The 16,225-nt window shown below is 33.4% G+C and overlaps 2 long non-coding RNA genes across 2 annotated transcripts; one reads left to right on the top strand and one right to left on the bottom strand.

Moving 5' to 3' along the window:
• Window positions 1–10,927: 10,927 nt before the first annotated feature.
• On the top strand, window positions 10,928–12,413 carry LOC142609453 (uncharacterized). The gene is made up of 3 exons (XR_012839610.1): window positions 10,928–11,137; window positions 11,544–12,138; window positions 12,265–12,413. It is a non-coding gene; the product is annotated as an uncharacterized LOC142609453 (long non-coding RNA).
• LOC142609452 (uncharacterized) lies at window positions 11,315–13,779 on the bottom strand. Its single transcript, XR_012839609.1, has 2 exons — window positions 13,611–13,779; window positions 11,315–12,102 (listed from the first exon to the last, which is right to left on the bottom strand). It is a non-coding gene; the product is annotated as an uncharacterized LOC142609452 (long non-coding RNA).
• Window positions 13,780–16,225: the final 2,446 nt, after the last annotated feature.

The following is a 16,225-nucleotide window of genomic DNA, read 5'->3' as shown; positions in this document are numbered from 1 at the left end:
TTTAGCGACGTTTTTTAAAAAACGTCGCTGTAGCTCAAAACAATACCAACGTTTCTTAAAACGTCGCAAGAAGTATAGTTTTAGCAGCGCATATCTCGTGTATAGCGACGTTTTATTAAAACGTCGCTATAGTGATTAAAGAAGTACTGAGCATGTGTCTAAAAAAGAAATACTCTATAGCGACGTTTTCGAAACGTCGCTATAGTGATTACAGCAAATGGTCTCCACCTGTTGGTGAAAAAAAAAGGCGCCATATTGATTAAAGCAAACACTTTCAAACACAAAACGTCGCTATAGTGATTACATCAAATGGTCACCACCTGTTGGTGGGAAAAAAAAAAAAAAAAACGCGCTATACTAATTAAAGGAAACACTTTCAAATACTCTATAGCGACGTTTCGAAAACGTCGCTATAGTGATTACAGCAAATGGTCTCCACCTGTTGGTGGGAAAAAAAAAAGGCGCTATATTAATTAAAGCAAACACTTTCAAATACTCTATAGCAACATTTCGAAAACGTCGCTATATGTTCTAAACTTTTGGATTTCAAGTTCCCACACTTTTTTTTCCTCTTTATTTTTTTTTTGGCCTACACTTTTTTTTTCTTTCTTTCCATTAACTCACTCCGTGTCCCACTCTTTTATTTCTTAGGCTCACTATTGATTGTCCCCTTCTTTTCTTTTCTTTTCTTTGTTCTTTGTTCCTAGTTTTTTCTTTGTGACACATTTTCTCTAGAACCACCACACATCTTTTCCCTTCCACCCATTGCCACCGTGGCCGTCATCAACCTCCACTAGGACCTACTGCCACCACCATACTTTTTTCCCTCTTTTTTATTGTTCAAGTTTTTTTAGAGTGTAAGTATTTGTTCTTGGCTTATGGGTTTGCTTTGATATGGTATTTCTTTAATGGGTCATGGAGCTTTTGTGCTAATTTTTGCTATTTTTCAGTTTTGGTTTAAAGTTTTTGTTGTTCAAGTTTCTTTAGAGTGTAAGTATTTTTTTTTGGCTTATGGGTTTGCTTTGATTTGGTTTTTCTTTAATGGGTCATGGAGTTTTGTACTAATTTTTGCTTTTTTCTATTTTGGTTGGAAATTGGTAGAAAATTCTCCTATTCAGATTTGGCTTCTTGGGCAAAAGGACTTGAGGATCAAGGGCTGAATCATTGTAAGTATTTCTTTAGAGTGTTAGTATTTGTTTTTCAATATTATACTTTCTAGCAATGGCAAGGAATGAACAATAGGATTGCAAAATAGATTATGTTCCAAACATATATATTAATGGGTTTTTAACTAACTAAGAAACTTAATTTAATAGCTACAATTAATCTTAGGCAACCAACCCACTTAGTTAAAGTGATACATGTATTGGTATTATACAAATATATATATATATATATATATATATATATATATATATATACATCTATGGTTAATGTGTTATTGTGGAATATTGATGATTAGTAGGTACATTTGATATATTACAAGCTTGTGTTAGTTAATGTTGAATTTTAAGCAGGTTAATATAGCATTTTTAATTTTTTTTTTTAAATAATGAGCAGCTTTTGCGACGTTTTTGAAACGTCGCTAAATGTATTTTCCTACATTACATACTAAAATGGTATATTATTTAGTGACATTTTAGAAAATGTCACTAAAAGTTTTTGAACGCCACTAAAGAGTAATATATGGCGACGTTTTTTGAAACGTCGCAATAAACCTATAGTGACTGCTTTATTGCGACGTTTTTGAACGTCGCAAAAACAAACGTCACTATAGACCATTTGTGTCTATAGTGACGTTTTTTGGGTTTTTAGTGACGTTTTACAAACGTCGCCTAAACCCAGATTTCTTGTAGTGTATTATTGATATAGCCCTTTAGGGTTTTCTCCATGAATGTAGGCTGTTAGGCCGAACCACGTAATCCTCGTATGTTATTATATTTTATACTTTATGCTTTCGTTTTCGTATTCATACTAGCATATTCAACATGGTGTATCAATGCTAATATTTAACATGGAGAAAATAATATATAAAAAAATACAATGCTACCTCTTTTTGCAATTTTTAGTACAGTGTGTGTAAAAGTTTGGAGATAATCTGTTCCTATTGTCACTTTCTATGAGTACGACAATTTTTTTTTTTTTTTTGTGTGTGAGCTTTTATTATACCATCGTTTCAGGCAGGAATAGGTGTGAAAACTTGTATTAGAATCACCTGTACAATCGGTGAATATCTAACCCTGCAACTTCACAGCTGAGCCTTCTTGGCCTACCTGCTGGTTAGACAGTGTTTGTGAGGTTGCAAGGATCTTTATCACTATTAATTTAGTCAACGTAGAAACTCCTGTTACAGTTCCATCTCTTCTCTGAAATTTTAGCCACCTACAGAAACAAAATCCACACGTGACATTCAAATTCATGTGAGACAAAAATGTAATATTTGAAACATATGAAGTAAGTGGTAGGTTTTAAGTAAAAAAAAATTGATATTATTTATAAATTTATATGAAAGTGATTGTTTATCGTTCACAACTTATCATGTTAACAAATTGTAAAGCAAATGCGAAAGTGATTTTTTATCGTTCACAACTTACTCATCTTAACAAATTGTGAAGAAAATTTTTGAACAAGTCCTGCCCATACCAAAGTTGTTAATTTGTAGCTTTAAATTTTATTTTAACCGTATGGTCCAGTCCTGAGAGTAATCAACAAACCATATGGTCCATATGCCTAAGTAATCAAAGTGATTCAGCAAAAAATATATGCTCCCAGCTTTAGATATTAACAATTGGATAAAATTTGACTACAAACTTGATTATAATTTAAGGTTGCAAATTCCTTTAAAAAAATTAATATTTCTACATATTTGAAAAATATAACCTTAGATTATATGTTTGATCTTTACGCTCTTAACAGACATGTCAAATTTTGTACCAACCAGATATTATTTTCTATCTGATTCATAAACTTAATTTTTATGCAAAATTTTATACTACAAAAACTTGCAATTTAAACAATTGATTGATGATAATTTTTATTGATCTTTGATCTTCTGGAAATTTTGAAGGCATAAAAGATATAAGAAGAAAATTTAATTCAATTGTGAATTTATCAAAATTCACATTTAATAAAAATATATTAAGTGAAGTCATAACCTTAGGTTACAACAAAGTTAATTTGTAGCCAAACTTTTACCTTTTTAACAATTAGTAGCATAAAGATTCAAAAGTGGAACCGAAATCTGCACTACTTTTGGTTTAGAATTTAGTGATATTATGAATTGTACCAAACTAATTGAAACTTTAGCAAGTTTACTCAGCTCTGCAATCCGTCAATATTTGTAAACCTGAAAAGTAAATAAGGTCTCAATTAAATTAAAAGACAAGCACATAGCCTAACTCAATTAAAAGACAAGCAATAAGTTTTCAGCAATAAAGTCTCAATTAAATTAAAAGACAATAATATATCTATACGGACTCAGCAATCTGACGTCTAAATACATAACCTAACTCAATCTCTTCTTATCCCTAACCAAACAATCCCAATATCAAATTTCTGGAATAATGATTACGTATTTATCAGTATGCAGGTGATTAAATCTAACACAAACATGACATGAAGAATAGAGAGTATAAAAAGGCAAGCACATAGCAATTAGGAACACTCAGCACGCATAGAAAAGAGACAAAAGGAAGCGAGAATGGAGGGAAGCAATCTTCGTTACCTAGGGTTTTTCAAATTTCATATATATATATATATATATATATATATATATATATAGCTTTAAAATGTATTTGCATTTTTCTATACGCCCATGAATGCTACTAGTTCAATTATATATTTTTTTCATTACAAAACAAGAACTTTTCAATGTCTTACCTGCAAGATCATTTTCTTTTTTGTAGTAAATTTTGACAAATACTAGGTATATAACTAGTTATTTCAACTACAGAAGTTAAACGTACTTTAACAATTTTATGTAAGGTAGAGTTTGGTTTTTTTTTTTTTTTTTGGGTTATAGCAGAAAAGTTATTTAAATTACATATCGGTTCTATAAAAACATTAGAATTTCTATAATATATTATTAGAAATTTTATTTTATATTAACAATTGTAATATTGTAGTGCAATTGTATATTCTAAAAACAGTATTTGACGTATCAACACATTTTTCACATGTGCTACTGTATTTTCCACATAATTAGAATTAGTTAGTTTGTTATTAGTAATTTTTCTAGTGATATTTTCTTAGGAGAAAAAGTTAATACTCCAAACTAGTTTGAAGTTATCTTCCTCCAATCCACTATATATAATGATTGTAAAGATCATTTATATGTAGTTTTTGACATATAGTAAATTAGAGGAGATAATCCTAATTTTTTTCCTTTCTTAGATTATTATCTCTATTTTTGACTTATATGAAGATAAACTTGACATTTTATTGCAAGTAAAGAAAATATATCATTATTTTTTTGAAGAGAGAGAGAGTGTGTTTCTTTGGCATAGCCAACATAATTTAAGATACTACTACATTTTTCAGGAGAATGTCATGAATACTCACTTAATTCCCTTTTACTCACTCTTCAACTGTTTTTTTTTTTTTTAATTTTTATTTTGTACCAATATTATATGCAATTTCAGGCAATTCCATGTTTCTCTATTTGTGGCAATCAACAAGAACTTGGTTTCTCGAGCATATTCCATACTGCTTTTGGCTTTCTAATTCTATTGTTGCTCACCCTCCTCCAAGTCAAGTATCAAAGTTTTGGCAACCCATTTCAAAGACATGGTGCAACCATGTCGCTTTTTATCATAGCCGTGCTTGTTTATGCCATAGCATTGGCAGGGATAAGCCAACCAAGTTCTAACAGAAGCTACCTCCCTATACTAAGTATGCTTGGACGTGTGTGTTTCATTTTTGGAGCTTTTGCTTGTGACTTGCTACTGTTGATCCTTGTACGTACCTACCTTTGGATGGCTCATCCTCACTTTGTGTATGAATGTTTGTACGATTACTTTGCAACTCATACCAATAGATTCTCCAATGCTTTCTACAAATTTTCCAATCGATCAATCAATATACTTCAAAGGCATGCAACATATTGTGTGGCTGGTTCCAAAATAGTTTCAAATCGTTGTGTCAAGCAGCTTCTAGACCATTCAACAGTTCTTCAATGCTAGCAAACTCAATAGAGACAAGAGGAGGAAATGGAGGTAATTAGTACCTAATTGGTCCTAGGCATCAACAATTTTGAGATTACTATAATGTCAAGGTCTTATAAACCGATCATACCTTCACTCTACAACTATAATCTAGAGTTAAGAACTCTACGTATTAATATGTTCATGTCTATTTAAGCTTCTGTAACATGTAGTTGTTTATGTACGTTTTCATATTGCAAGAATTATGACCTTTGTTTCCTGGTAAGGCTATTTGCTGATGAATAAAAAAAATTACGTGAATCACATGTACTAAGATGAAAAGAAAAATAACGAGATTAATTAAATCCGTGTGTTCATGATTGCTTTAAAAAGTACAAGCTGGACAATGTGATCTCTTTAGCTGCGGTAATCTACTGTTTCAAAATTTTCTAGTTTCAACAAAATTTTAGTTTGAATTTTATTTTCAAGTCATTGCTATAGTAGAATGAAACCTGCTTCCCCAATATGATCAAACGGAAAAAGAAATAGCCAAGAAAATTCTCTTTCCCAGTTCCCACACAAGACAAGCATCATTTAGAGTATTCACAACAAGGTAAATAGTCATTTTAGTAACTAAAACACTAAAAACACACACTACAGCAAGGAAGTTAGAGTATTCACAGTGAGAAAGCTAAAAAAAATAGCTGTTAACAACCCAAAAAGTCATTTTATCTATTTTAATAACTTATTTTACAATACACCAAATATCAAAGATTTTATTTTAGCATTCAACACATTAAAATAATATAAAAAAAATAATAAAATAATGTATTCAATACAATAAACAATCAACGCATTACACCCAAAATCACCATCATCGGCACCTACAACCTCTGCAAATCAAAACCCCCACCACTACTACTCCACCAACCACAACCACCACTATGGCAACCACAACCCACTATAGGAAAAAAAACAAAACCACGAACCCAACCACCACCTTTGGCCTTCCTCTTCCAAATTACAAAACCCATCAATCTTCCTCTTCCACCACCATCACAAAATCTTAGCCACCACCAAATCCGATCCACCGCCAAATCTCAGCAACACACTCACATGACCCATGACCCACAACCACAATCCACTACCCCACCACCCACTAAAATGAGCAAGCACAGCTGCCACCCATTGCGACCTTCACCCACTCCCATAACCCACCACCAACAAGACGACCCACCACCACCACTATCTCCACCAATCAACCACTGAAATCCAGTAACCCATAACCTCAAAACCCACCAAACAACATTGGTCTTAACGAATCCAAAAGGCCAATGCCAAAACAACCACAGATCCAAAACGCTGATCTTAATAGCCACCACACACCATTGCACATCGATCTCAACCCCATCGCATGCCCACGCTGCACATTGATTTCTAACCCATTTATCACTGCTGAGAGAGGAGAGAAAGAAGAGAGATGGAGAGGCATAGAGAAAGAGGGAGAGACGCAAAGTTGTTTGTTTGCGAGAGAGAGAGAGAGAGAGAGAGAGAGAGGGTAGAAACAATACACATGTGGGAGTGAAAGTGAGCATGTGGAAAATAAAAAATAAAATGTTTTTTTTTACTAATATCATTCAGCTACAATGAGCTACTAGAGATAGCAACTCATTATAGCTATCACTCAAAAAAATTTAGCTTTAAGTTCTTTGCTGTAGTGTGTGTTTTTAATGTTTTTGTTGCTAAAATGACTAAACCTTGTTGTGAATGCTCTTTTTAAAGGTAAAAAATTGAGAGTGCATCTCTAAAGGAAACAAAAGCCATTGCTAACCTATACTAATAAATTAAGGCAAGACTTAGATACAGTATTTAGGTGTTGTTTCGTAGGTTCCCCTTTTAAGATTCTGTCATGTGGATTTTTGCACATAGGATGAAAGTGTATTTTTTAATTAAGTAACCATATAGTTGAATTTTAAGAAATGAACTTAGGGAACAACACCTAAGGTACTGTATCTAAGTTTTTTCCAATAGATTAAATGCATTGCATGCATATCTCATGGTGAGTTTGCTATTTTTAGGCCTAGCGGAATTGGTGGCTATGTATTTTGATGGGCCTACTGAAGGTCCTAGCTATTTGTAGTGTCCTCGAACTGAGAGTGCATGCCCATTTGCAAGGTTTTTTTTATGGGCATACAAGCTTTTAGAAAGTAATATTAATCAAAGGTGAGATAAATGCTAAAAGCTATTTTTAGTAACGAAACCACTAAGAAAGCCCCTATATCAATGGTGTTAAATTCTAAATTTTTTAGCACCCTACTGTAGCAAGATGCTACTCATTTTTTATTATTTTTTATTCCCCTTTTCTTTCTCCCTTAGATTTCACTCTTTGCTTTCTTTCAAAAAGAATAAATAAATGATAAATAAATAATATTTTAATAAAGTGGTAAAAAAAAATAGAAATTTTGATGTTAGATGTATTACAAAGTGATGCATTAAATGTTATAAAGTTAATCTTTTAGGTGCTAATTTTAAAAAAATTAAAACTCTTAATGAGAATGCTCTTAAACTGGGAATTATATTTAGCATGGGGAAGAAACTAGGAACCTCAAATTGGAGATAGACCACTTGTGCAGAAAATTACGTCGTAAACAAAGAGTGGCATCTCCTTCAAGCTCAGGATCTGAATCAAGGGAAGATGGCAATTATAGACCAAGGTCTAGAACACCTCCCAACGAATCCGTTTCCTTATCTTTGCGGTGGGATAGGGAGGAACGATATTACAAGAAAAGGGATAAGAGCCCAACCCCTATGAGCATGGGGAATGATGCGATGAGCAAAACCTTGTGACAAATTTTCAAATTGCCATTTACACGTAGAATTGATAAGGCTAAGCTCCCCCATCGATTCACACAACCCACTTTTACGATTTACGAGGACAAGCATCATTTAGAGTATTCACAACAAGGTAAATAGTCATTTTAGCAACTAAAACACTAAAAACACACACTACAGCAAGGAAGGTAGAGCATTCACAGTAAGAAAGCTAAAAAAAAAGCTTTTAGCAACTCAAGAAGCCACTTTATCTATTTTAATAACTCATTTTACAATACATCAAATATTAAAAAATTTATTTTAGCATTCAACACATTAAAACAATATAAAAAAAACAATAAAATAATGTATTCAATACAGTAAACAATCAACGCATTCCACCCAAAACCACCATCACTGGCACCTACAACCTCTGCAATTCAAAACCCCCACCACTACTCCACCAACCACAACCCACTATAGGAAAAAAAAACAAAAAACAAAAACAAAACCACGAACCTAGCCACCACCTTTGGCCTTCCTCTTCCAAATTACAAAACCCATCCATCTTCCTCTTCCACCACCATCACAAAATCTTAGCCAGTAGCCACCACCAAATCTCAGCAACACACTCACATGACCCACGACCCACAACCACAATCCACTACCCCACCACCCACTAAAATGAGCAATCACAGCAGCCACCCACTGCGACCTTCACCCACTCCCATAACCCACCACCACCACCATCTCCACCACATAACCCCTGAAATCTAGCAACCCATAACCCCAAAACCCACCAAACAACATTGGTCTTAGTGAATCCAAAACGCCAATGCCAAACAACCACAGATCCAAAACGCTGATCTATACAACCACCACACACCATTGCACACCAATCTCAACCCTACCGCATGCCCACGCCGCACATTGATTTCTAACCCATTTATCACTATTGAGAGAGGAGAGAAAGAAGAGAGATGGAGAGGCATAGAGAAAGAGGGAGAGAGGCAAAGTTGTTTGTTTGCGAGAGAGAGAGAGAGAGAAGGTAGAAACAATACACATGTGGGAGTGAAAGTGAGCATGTGGAAAATAAAAAATAAAATGTTTTTTTTACTAATATCATTTAGCTACAATGAGCTACTAGAGATAGCAACCCACTATAGCTATCACTCAAAAAAATTTAGCTTTAACTTCTTTGCTGTAATGTGTGTTTTAATGTTTTTGTTGCTAAAATGACTAAACCTTGTTATGAATGCTCTTTTTAAAGCTATAATTGAGAGTGCATCTCTAAAGGAAACAAAAGTCATTGCTAACCTGTACTGATAGATTAGGGCAAGACTTAGGTACAGTACTTAGGTGTTATTTCTTAGGTTCCTCTTTTAAGATTCTGCCATGTGAATTTTTGCACATAGGATGGAAGTGTATTTTTTAGTTAAGTAGCCATATGGCTGAATTTTAAGAAAGGAATTTAGGGAACAACACCTAAGGTACTATACCAAAGTTTTGTCCAATAGATTAAATGCATTGCAGGCATATCTCATGGTGAGTTTGCTATTTTTAGGCCTAGTGGAATTGGTGGCTGTGTATTTTGATGGGTCTACTAAAGGTCCTAGCTATTTGTAGTGTCCTCGAACTGAGAGTGCATCCCCATTTGCAAGGTTTTTTTTTACAGGCATACAAGCTTTTAGAAAGTTATATTAGCATTCTCATCAAATGTGAGATAATACTAAAAGCTATTTTTAGCAACAAAGCCACTAAGAAAGCCCCTACATCAATGGTGCTAAATTCTAAATTTTTTAGCATCTTACTACAGTAAGATATTATTACTAACACCCTACTATAGCAAGATGCTACTCAGTTTTTATTTATTTTTATTCCCCTTTTCTCTCTCCCCTTAGATCTCACTCTCTGCTCTCTCTCAAAAAGAATAAATAAATAATATTTTAATAAAGTGGTAAAAAAATAGAAATTTTGATGTTAGGTATATTATAAAGTGATGTGTTAAATATTATAAAGTTGATCTTTTAGATACTAAATGCTAAAATTTTTAAAACTCTTAACGAGAATGCTCTTAAAAACATCCATATTACTTGTTAGAAACTTATATTGATGGTGAGAGCTTGTGAATATATGGTGCACCATGCCACCAACAATATAACTTTCTCAATGACTTTTTCAATATAACTTTCTCAAGGTTTTTTTTTTTTTTTTTTTTTTTAAAAGAGAAAAAGACATAGACATGGACTAGAAAAAGATATATATATATATATATATTTTGGCGGTACCTATAAATAAAAATATATATATATATATATATATATATATATTTTATTTATTTATAGGAGTTGGTGTTGTAATTACCTGTACCATCGGTGAATATCTAATCCTGCAACTGGACAGCTGGGCCAATAATCAAGTGTCTAATAAATCAAGACAATATTCTCAGTAATCTGAGGTGTCAGTACCTCAAACAAATCTTACTTCTCCCCGTTACCAAACAACTCCTATCTCTATGAGTAGCTGCCGGTATCCACAGTTTTCACCAAATTCGAAGCTCCGACCGCCGCGGAAGCCACTCCTACGACTTCTTCTAGGTCTTAGATCAACACAAAATACTTCTGGATCTTGGTCGTAGTCGAAGACGTCGAGAGAAGGAGGCGAGGGCACGTGCAATGGTGCCTATGGTTGTGGTGGCATCGAATCCAGTGTTTAACTTGGAGTCGGATCTGTCGGGTCAATCACAGAGATTTGGGGATGTTTGGATACAGGGAGGAGGTGAGATCTGTTTGGCTCTTTAAGTATTGACACGTTAGATTGCTGAGTAGGCACTGCGTGCTTTACTTATTATTTGGCATTTTTTTTATTGTACCAGCTGTTAAGATTGCAGGAATTGAATATGCAGTGATTTACCAAAAAAAAGAAACTTCGAAAGCATGGACTCCTGATATTTTGACCAATAAAAAAAGTGTAGCGTTCAGACGAAAGCATACAAGAATTGGGGAGAGCTCTTTACTATTTAAAACACGAATTTCAATGTTGAAAAAAGTGTGCTCAAGAAAAAACACAGAGACATATTATATATAGAGGACATGACTCACAGTGAAAAAACACAGAAAGAGGAAGAAACAAAGGAGGCAAGAAGTGCCAAGAAAAATGGAGGGCAGCAAGTTTCATCTCCAAGGGTTAGTTCAAATCTTTTTGCATTAGCCACTAGTTTTTGCTTTACATTATTCTATTTATACGCCCATAAATGCTTCATGAAAAAAGAAGAGGTGTGTGTCAATGACTCAATATCTTGCCCGCATGTTCATTTTCTGCTCTAGTAGGCATTTTTAATGGTTTACAAAACATTTGAGTTTATGTCACACCGTGCATCTTTATTGCAAGTTTATTAACAATCTATATCTTTGACAGTACATTCTTTTATTGCAAGTTTATTAACAATCTATATCTTTGACAGTACATCCAAAAGAATCTAGAACACTACTGCAGCTTCTTTTTGGCCTTTTATTTTGACATTATATTGCTCCTCTTAATTAATTATTACATAAGTTTTTTGTTAACTCTGTTCATGCATATTTGTCGCAGTCAACAGCAACTCAATTCCTCCACCACAGTCCATACTGCTTTGGGCTTTCTCATTATGATGCTGCTTACCCTTATCCAAGTCCGGTTTCAAAACTCTGACAACCCATTTCATACAAATGGTGGAATCATGTTTTCTTTTATTGGATGTGCTCTTGGTTACTCTACAACATTGGCATGGATAAGCCAACCAACTCTCAACACAAGTTACCTCCATATAGGCAGGAGTGTGTGCGTCATTTTTGGCACTTCTGCCTCTGGCTTGCTGGTAGAGATCCTTCTACCTCCCTTGGGGTTCTTCATCCTTGCCATTTGTGCATTAATGTTGGCACGGTTACTTTGTGTCTCACACCAAGAGATTCTCCAATGCTTTCAAGAAATTTTCCAATCAATCAATCAATATACCTCAGAGGCATTCAAAACATTGTGTGGCTGGGTCCAAAATGGTTTCCAATCACTAAAGCAAGCAGCTTCTAGAGCATTCAACAGTTCTTCAATGCCAACTGCTCACTCATTAGAGGAACAAGCAGAAACTGTAGGAACTAGTGCCTAATTAGTCCTTCTATCAATTAAGAGTTTCAGATTATCATGATATCAGGTAAATAACCTTATATTTCAATTAATTTATGCTCTTATCTTATGTTAAAAAATCCATATAAATATGTTCATATCAATTTAAGCTTATGCAACAGATAGTTGTTTATGTATATTTTGAATGTCACAGATGTGAATACACTGCAAGGATAGTGGAAAGTGCCATGACTATTGCCAAGAATATTAGCTATGTTTCCTCAGTAAAGCTAATTGCTGAAGAAAGAAAAAAGGAAGTGACTCATGTGTACTAGGATTACAAGAAAAATAATGACATTTATCAAATACATGTGTTGATGATTGCTTTAGATAATACAAGCTGGACAGGGTGATCATTTTAGCTGTGATCTATTGTTTCCAAATTTTCTATTTTTTGAGTTTTGTTTTCTTATTGTTGCTATGGTAGGATGAAACTCATTTCACCAATTTTAATCTAGATATATGACACATGGCATTTAAAAAAGCCAATGATCTTAAAAAGACCAATGTAAACCACACAATCAAATAAATGACACAAGTCTTACATTTGGCTAAAAATTGGAGACTAGAAGATTTAAATGGGAGGAGATCTTATCCCAAATTGGATAGCACAAAGATGATATGGTATGATGATGTAGTTTAATGAAGAAACGGAACCCATTGCTCACCTAATAGTAATAGTTTCAATGCAATTTCTTGTGGGAAGGCTGCAGCTACCCCACTATCAGCCAATGCTTCTACTGCAATATATGCGAATGTTGTGCCAGAACCACTGCAAAATTTTGAAACTCATAGCTATTTGCTTTGACAGACTGCAGTTTGGTTTCTTTATCCATTCATTTATGCACATAGTCATGAACGCACAAAAAAGACTGTGTGAGGAAACATGTTTAGAGTTTCTACAGAGTACTTATCAACTATGTCTCTAATCATTATATTTAACAGATGTGCTGCTTATTGAGCACGTGTCTGCAAAGTCTAACAGTAATCTCAGGAACAAAAATTCATGACAAGCTTATAATATACAGATGTATGTTTTTCAATAATAAATCAGAAAACATTTCATTCCGCCTTATCTAATTAATTTGATCAATTACAACAAGACACAACTTCAGATATTAAAGCAATTAGCTATTTGCGCTCTGTCTTCTCATCATGCTCACAACTTTAGATAAGTTATAGTTTGTAAGAAAATCATAAATAAAAATAATCCATGGAAATTAAAAATTGTCTAAAAATACAAAGACAAATTTGAAATTTATCCTTTTTATGGTTCAAATTAAAGACAGCAAATTTGAAGGTGTATCCAATGTCAAGTCATTTAAAAACAGCACTCTGTATCTAGGAAATGCTAAAATTTGACATAATTGAACGACAAATGGTATCGTTTCAAGTAAATGAAATTTCAGGTTAAGTGAATAAAGTGATAAGGAAAATGTAAACAAATTGTAGAATGCTGAGGTTATGAAGTGAAACATATAATTTAGAGAGAAAACTCACCTCTACTGGAAGAAGGAGCACGTGGGTCATTCTTTGATCTCCATTCCCAGAGACAATCCTTAATAACTCTGCTTTCGATAAGTTGGAAATCTTGTAAAAGAAACTCATTAGGAAAGGGATCGAACTCGGACTTTAGTTTGGTGGCGGAGAATGCCCGCGGACTCTTATCTATAGTGAGGAAAGTGGAGAGAATGAATCCTCTAAATAAGATGTTGGAATATTTGGCTAAAATAACTTTTTAACCCTCTAAGGTTTGTGTTATTATGATTTTGATCTCTCAAATTTCGAAACTTTCAATTAATCCTCTAAATTTTTTTTTTATAGAAAGAATCGTCTAAATTTTTCAATTGCTAATTGAAAAAAAAAGTGCTAAACAATTAAATTTATACCCCTAAGTAATTAAAAAATATGGAATTAAATAAATTAACAAATACTCACTTCAAAGAAAAAAAAAATAACTTGGCAGAATATATATACACACACAACACAATTTATACGATATATTAAATCAAAGCAAGAAAGGTTGTGACACAAAGATTGATCACAAAGAAATACTAAAGTTTTGTTTGGTTGGGAGATAGTAAATAATGACAGGATAGAAAATATGAGAGATAAAAAAGATTTAATTTTCTCTTATGTGTCTTTAGTTAGGAGGATGGAAAAGTGAATGGATGGAAAAAAAAATTGTTTGGTTGAGAAGAAAAATGAAAAGATAGAAAATGTAATTTATATAAATTTACTCTCATCCAAAAAATTAATAATTTAAAATTTTTTAAAAAAATTGTTAGTACTAAACATAAATAATAATTAAAAAAAACGTCATATACAAGTGGGATAAGATGGGAGTAAATGGGTAATTTCCCATCAAGCCCCCTCTTTCCCCCACATTTTTCTCAAATCGGAGAGAAAGCAAAATCATCTTAAATGGTGGGGTTCGGGAAGAAAACTCCTAAGCCCCACCAAAATCTCCCCCAATTACCCTCCCTAACCAAACAACCCAAAAAAACCATTTTTCCCCATTCTCCATCCCTAGTAATCATCCCAACCGAATGACCCCTAAATGAAAACCCCTCAAAGGAAAAACAAGGACAAACATTCGTAGAAAATCCACTATTTAAAGCACAATTATAACAAGCAACAACTTACAAAACCTTTGCTAGCCTAGATTCTATGCAACATCTGCAAACGTCATGTTTTCCTAACTACCTTGGTAGTCTTAGAACCTTTGAAATTATTGTATAGTGATTCCTCCATGTTAAAATCTCTAGCACTATAATTCACTTAAGATTTGGCTATGTGGTTTCAAACATACAAACTCTCAAAGTGAAATTGATATATGAGTGAGCTAATAAAAAATGATTCTTGGAAAATCTTTACTATATCACGGGATGCATTAGCTAAGCAGGATTAAGAAAACCATATAATAGAGAACGGGCATTAAGATATTATAGCAAACCTCACAAATCTCTTTGTGTGGTGCTCCGAAAATGGCTCTTCGTGTTGGAGTTGAGCTAAGATTATAAATGGCTGAAAGGCTTTAAACTATGTGTTAAAGATATCAAGTTCAAGCCCAATCATATTTGATGTGCAAGTAAAGTATTCTATTTGTACTACAAGTTTAGTAACCATGGTTTGGTATTTAGTTAGTTTTAAATTTATGCTATGTTTGGATGTTGGGAGAAGGAGGGGGAGTAGAGTAAAGGGAGGGAGAGAAATTAAATTACCTTGTTTTGATGTTTTTTAAGAAGATAGAGAGGGATTTTGAGAGGTTTGAACTACTTCTAACTCCTTATTTTTAAATGAATGGAGTATAAAAATACTTAATTAAATGAATTACCAAATTTGCCTCTGCTATATTAACAAAATTACAAATGAAAAGACTAATTATTCTCTTCCCCCTTACTTAATTTTAAAAACATCTAAACAAAGTGGAGGATTACCATTCCCTTCTACTCTCTTCTCTATTACTCTCCTTCCCTCTACCCTCCTCTTCTCTCCTCTCTCTCTCAAAACTTCCAAACATAGCATTAGTCTCCTATAAATATCTCATATTAGATTCATTGTAACATATAGCTCAATTTCAAATTTTAAAATTAAACCCCTACACTTTCAAATTTTTGTCATTTTAATCCCTTAATATTAAAACCATGGTTTAAAAAAATTAAAATTAAAACTAAAAAAACAGAGAGCATATGCTTGTCTCATATGGACAAAATACACCATACTAGATGCCAATTAATGGTGAGTTCTAGTTAATTTAACTGGTAAGGTCTCTTCTCATTAAATAAGAAATTTAGAATTTGAACCCCAACTATACCAAAATTCGATTAGGGTAAATACTATCCTATTTAAAAAAACAAAACAAAATGCCACCCGCAATGTGCATAGCTAGAAAACAACTTGGAGTGCACGTTCTGAATGGGAAGGAAGGAGCTAGGAAGGACTCTTGTTCCCCCACCCATGACGTGCGTGTCTATTGACTCTATTTCTTTACTTACTCCAGTATAGACTAGGAACGACCAAATTGGACCTACCTCTTCAAAATATCTTACCTCATCTGTGTGTTTTGAATTATTATTATTTTTCTCTCTAACACATAATCTTAATTTCTATTT

The sequence above is a fragment of the Castanea sativa genome, chromosome 9 (genome assembly GCF_040712315.1).
Source record: "Castanea sativa cultivar Marrone di Chiusa Pesio chromosome 9, ASM4071231v1".
In the NCBI taxonomy this organism is placed as follows: domain Eukaryota; kingdom Viridiplantae; phylum Streptophyta; class Magnoliopsida; order Fagales; family Fagaceae; genus Castanea; species Castanea sativa.
The sequence above is the reverse complement of the archived record's forward strand: the minus strand, read 5'-3'. Positions and strand labels throughout refer to the sequence as shown.